Raw genomic sequence first — 6,000 nt, 5'->3', positions numbered from 1 at the left:
GTCGAGTTCAAGCAGCAGCGGCAAGCAAATGTGGAAAACAGCGCACTTTGGCAGCTGCTGAGAATTTGTGCTGAGGGACCAAAAATTAGTGGAGGTAGAAGAATTATATGGTTTCAGGTCTACTGCAAGGACTTGTTAGAGGTGGCGGACATTTTGGAGAAGGCAATGCTGTGTTCCACAAGAAGAAATTAAAGACCACAGCCCTCACCTGAGGAGCCCCTGACTGGAGTCTAGTTTACTCAAGTTGAGCCCGGGAGCCAGGTTTCACCCAGCCGCGCGTGAAGGCCTCGTTCCCCTCGCAGGTGAAAGGGAAAGAGCCGCTGAGTAGCACTGGTTCTCACAGTGGGTGCAAGCTGCAGGGGCACACACTGAGGCCGGCCCTGGTGGCGGTGATGAAAGAAGCTGACCTGTCCATGGGGGCTTTTTGTAGTCACTTGTTAGAACTCTCTAAGAGGCCTCCCTGCTGGCACAGGTGGTTGAGCGCAGCGCTGTGAAGCTGCCACAGACTCTGCAGCGCCGGTTCGATCCCCGCCGACCTCGGAGCAACCCACATGGCGAGCGGACCTCCCCTGTCTCGTCCGTTGCTCCCCTCAGCAGTGTGTTTCAGTCAGTCTGCCTGTTCTGTTCCCCACTCTGTCTCTGGTGAATCCTCTCACCCCCCCCCACACCTCTGGCCTGTACCCCAGTTCTTGTATAAATAAAAAAATCTTTAAAAAAAAAAAAAAAAAGGAACTCTCTAAAAGCTGGTTCATCTTTGCTATATCTATGAATCCTTTTGACTTTCTCCCAAACCTTGTTTGGAAGCTTTTATAATTGGAAGCTAAACAGAAAATTAAGCCAGTGGCACAATCGTGTTAATGAACACTAAATCAGGAATCTGTTCAGTGATTTTTAATACTTGGTTAATAGTTCCACAGGCTTACAGAACAGACCCACGGGGCACTCCTGGACTCCAGAGAATCACAGAATTACCTGTATCTGCGAGTCTGGTGACCTCAAAGTATTTAAATGAGGCAACGCTCTTCGGGAGGCCTGCCTTGATTGCGCTCCCTGGCTGCGGTCTGGCCAACCGGCCTCTTCAGCAGCTCGCGAGTCACGTGTTCCTGGGTAGCTCGGCAGATTGCAACCCATGAAGGAGAAGGCAAGAATTTAAAATTTTTTTCTCTCTAAAAATCTTTTCTGATGCCCTTGGTGAAGAACATACGTGAGTTCATTTATAACTGGTTACTATTTAGCTGCTGAAAATCATGGACTTCTGGCTTTTCCATAGAGGTGTGACACGAGGCTTATTCTCGTAGTTCTCACCACCTTATTTTGCCAGTAATTGAATTTGACAGAAGCAACTATTTTTTTTTTTTGTAAAAGGTTTCTTAAACATTCCATTGCTTTTTTTTTTTTTTTAGATTTATTTATTTATTTATTTATACAAGCACTGGGTACAGTCAGAAGCGCAGGGGGTGAGAGAATTCACCAGAGCCAGAGCGGGGAGCAGAACAGGCAAATTGATGAAATGCACTGCTGAGGGGCGCACCAGGTGGCAGGAGAGGTCTGCGCACCATGCGGGACCCTCCTCTGGTGGACGGGGAGCAGCTGGGAATCGAACCGGCGCTACAGAGGCTGCGCGCAGTTTCGCAACCCAGTGCTCAATTGCTGCGCCACCGGGGAGGCCCCAGAAGCAATTACTTTTGCTCTGTTTTGTCGATCTCATTGAAGAAATGTTTAAAGCTGTGCATTAATCTAGTTACTAAAGAGCTGAAGTTATTTTTCCTAGTGAGAAGGGCTTTCTCGAAATCTGAGGACCTCCTATTTGCTACAGTTTTAAATGTTAATGCTTAATTTTAAAATTTTATTTAAGAGGATTAAATGTTTCTTGTTTCTCCCCTCCCCCCCAAAATGAAGGAAACTAACTTTGATAAATGCTTTTTCCAAAACCAGCATTATCCTAAGTGAGGTATTTCCATTAAAAGCAGGAGTAACACAGAAATGCCTGCTATAAATATTATTCAGCATTGTTACAGAAGTTCTAGCTAACAAAAGATGCAATAAGGCAATCATTCATTTTTATGATGTGATGAAATTCAAAAGACTATCAATTAGAATTGGAAAGATGTGGTAAGTTATCCTGGTATGTGAAAAATATATAAAAACCAATAGCTCTTCTCTATACTCCAGCAATATCTAGGTAGCTAAAAAATTATAATGTACTTATGAAAAGTATAGGACCTATGTGAAGAAAGTAATAATATGTAGAATATAAAACAAGACCAGACTAAATGGAGGAATATGGATGTGAAGACGGTATGATAAATGTGTCAGGCTCACTTTAGTATTAAACATTCATGCAATTTGAATAAAAATTCCAATGGTTCTTCTTTGGGAAACTGGGTAAAATGATCTCAATGTTCCTATGGAAGAATAAATGTCAAGAAAGCTATGAAAAATAACAGACAACTATGAATCAGAGACATTCTGCAGGGGAGGAGGAAGAGGGATCAAAACAAGGGTGAGAAGAGCACAAGGGACTGTGGTGATGGTGCACGGGTGAATTGGAGGTGGGAATTCTCTAGGGACTACACCTCAGAGGAGATAGCAAACATTGTACAAAATGAACAATGATGTAAAATATATATAAATAAATAAATTATGTTAATAAAGGAAAAAAGAAAGTTGTGGGAAAGACATGGACTTGCCCTATGATGTTAAATTTCGCCACAGGGGGCCTCCCTGGGTGGCACAGGGGTTAAAGTCTCAGCTCTATCAAGCTATCCCCAGACACTGCGGCGCGAGTTCGATCCCCGGACGGGGATTTACCCCCATGGCGCAGCAGACCTCTCCTGTCTCGCCCGCAGCTCCCCTCAGCAGTGTATTTCAGTAGATCTGCCCCCTCTCACTCCCTCTCCCCACCTCTGGCCTACACCCCAGCTACTGTATGCATAAAATAAATCTCAAAAAAAAATTTAAAGTTCACCACAGTGTACTGTGAGTAACGCAAGATAGTGTCAGCATGAGAATGACTAACAGATCAATAAAAGAGAGCAGGCTTCAAAAATAAATCCAAGGATATATATAAACTTAATACATAATGAAATGTGATTTCAGATCACAGGGGCAAAGGATGACTTACTTAATAAAGAGTACTGTAAAAATTGGTTCACTATTCCAAGGAAAAGAGAAATTAGGCCTTCTACCAAACAACATGCAATATACCCAAATAGTTTTAATTGTATAAAAATCCAAACAAAATTAAAACAATAAAAATATTAGAAAAAGGGCCTCCCCGGTGGCGCAGAGGTTGAGCGCTGGGTTGCGAAGCTGTCCGCAGCCTCTGCAGCGCCGGTTCGATCCCCGGCCACCAGCGAGGGTCCCACATGGCGCGCAGACCTCTCCTGCCACCCGCTGCTCCCCTCAGCAGTGTACTTCGTCAGTCTGCCTGCTCTGCTCTCCGTTCTGGCTCTGGTGAATTCTCTCACCCTCCCGCGCTTCTGACTGAACCCAGTGCTTGTATAAATAAATAAATCAATCTTTATTAAAAAAAAATTAGAAAAAGAATCTAGGCATATAGCTGTAGAAACTTGGGGTAGGAAAAACCTGTTTAAGTAGGGAATCTTAGAGGAAAAAAAATAAGCATATTTGATTACACAAATATTAAAGATTTATATATGTCAAAAGATAGCTAATAGTAACAAGATAAATCATAGATTAGAAAAATGTACAATAAATGTATTAGAAAGTTGATAGGCCCAATGTACGAAAAAGGCTCTAAATAAAAAGTCAGCACACAGGATTTGAATAGGCCAGTCATCAAAGAGAAAAATCAAAGGGCTGCTAGACATGAAAGTATTACTTAACGCCACTAGGAGTAAGGTCAAAGCAGATTGAAATGATGGCATATGTAGAGATTTTTTAACCTATAATATTGGCTCTAACATCCACAGTTTATAGGCCTGAGTGCAGTGGGTCCTCCCATGTATTGCTGTGGGAGTGTGGATTGCTATGACCCTGAAAACCTAAACATCCCACAAATATTTCTTTGGTGTCTGCTACATGTAGTGTTGTTCTAAGTGAACAGTAGTGAAGAAAGCAGAGAGAAATCCCTACACTCCTGGAATTTACATTCTAACAAAAAAAAATAGCTTGCTAATATCTAGTAACACTTTAAAAATAGCACATATCCTTACAGTGGGCAGTTACATCTTGGGGAAAACCATCCTACAGAAATCGAAGCACAAGTGTGTCAGGATTATATGCACCAGGAAAGTTATTCCAGCATTCTGGTAGTGGCAGAAAACCAGAAATAACCCAAATGTCCATCAAAAGAGGAATGGTTGATCAAATTATGGTGGATTCAATCTCTGAAAAACTTTTCAGCTACTAAAGAGAATGAGACAGAGTTCAGCCTACTGTCCTGTATGGATGGATATATATATTTATGCATACAAGAACTGGGGTGTAAACCAGAGGTGTGGGGGTCAGAGGATTCACCAGAGACAGAGCGGAGAACAGAACAGGCAGACTGACTGAAATACACTGCTGAGGGGAGCAGCGGGCAAGTCAGGAGAGGTCTGCTGCGCCATGTGGGTCACCTCCCTGGCCTGCTGGGGCTCGAACTCCTGCTGCAGTGGCTGCTGATATGCTTCATGGTGCTGTGCTTAACCCCTTGTACCACCAGGGAGGCCCTGGATGTATATATTAAGTGACTTGCAAAGATATTTACATAATCTCGTTTTGGTTAAAACTATTTAATCAAAGCCTCCTCTTGCTCTATGTATCTCTGTATAGGTTACTATGAGCATGGAGGGAATGCATGCAATCTGTTGACTATGATTACCTCAAAGATATTAGCTTGGAAGAAGTGTGGGAGTAAATCAAGTTTGTCTTTATTTTGTACTGTACATCATTTGATACCATAACATGTATTTTGCAGTTGAAAAATGTAGTAAAATTAAAACTGTAAAGACATTTTAAAAAGGATAATAATGTTGCAGGTTATTGTAGGGATGGGGGGGGAATTTTACTTTCTTTGTACCATTCAGAATTTTCTATATTGTCTCCAAAAAGAATGTACATAAAAAAATTTAAAGGCAGACAATACAACATATGAAAACACTTGATGTTTGTAAGGAAAATCGCTAAACAGACTCGATATTGTGGTTACAAAATGGGTAAGATTTATGTGTATGAACTAAGACTGGAAGAGAACAAAGATGAACAATCCCTTTAATAAAGCAAGTGGCATTGTGACTCATTTTTTCCAAGTGTTGTTATGAAAACATGCAATAAAAATAACTTATTTGCAAGGTTTCCATCTTTGTGTAGTAAGTAAATTGTTTTTTGAAAAATATTTTTCTGAAGAAAAACTAAAACATACTGTCTTGGGAGAAACAGGAACTAAAATCTTTTAAAGTCTTTCACAACCACCACCTCAGAGGGAGCAGGCAAAGTCAACAGGAGACAACAGACAAAAATATGCAAAGCTAACCTATGGCAGAAACCTCACACTGCTAGTGGGCTAATGCCGCTGGGCAACCCCTGACCGGCCTAACCCTTATATGAGCATAAGGAAACTCTTCTCTCACTTCCTGAGGCTCAGGAAACTGGGAAGCATGCTGCAGCCCTTCTCTTCCTGTAATTCCATTTCTTTGGTGGGAGACCAGTCTCTACAGCTCATGGAGACTAAGGTGGGCCCCATATTTCGAGTGACTAACTGGTCAAGGCCTAGCTAGAGAAAAGTACATTCAGCTCTGGGTCTCCTAATCCAGCTTTGCTAGATGAAGTCACACATTCAATTGGTGGTTTCTTATGTCTATTTTCAGTGTGGTTTGGGCCCAAGGGGATGACCCAAGTGGTTACAACCTCCCAAACCCCAACAGATGGCTCTTCAATACCTCCCCTTATGTCTTAACAGCTCGGGCAAAGGAAATGTGTTCTGCATATAAAGCCAAACACACGGGGCCTCCCTGGTGGCCCAAGGGGTTAAGACGCAACCTATGAAGCTATCCG

The sequence above is a fragment of the Talpa europaea genome (genome assembly GCF_964194135.1).
Source record: "Talpa europaea genome assembly, chromosome: X".
Taxonomy (NCBI): Eukaryota; Metazoa; Chordata; class Mammalia; order Eulipotyphla; family Talpidae; genus Talpa; species Talpa europaea.
The sequence above is the reverse complement of the archived record's forward strand: the minus strand, read 5'-3'. Positions refer to the sequence as shown.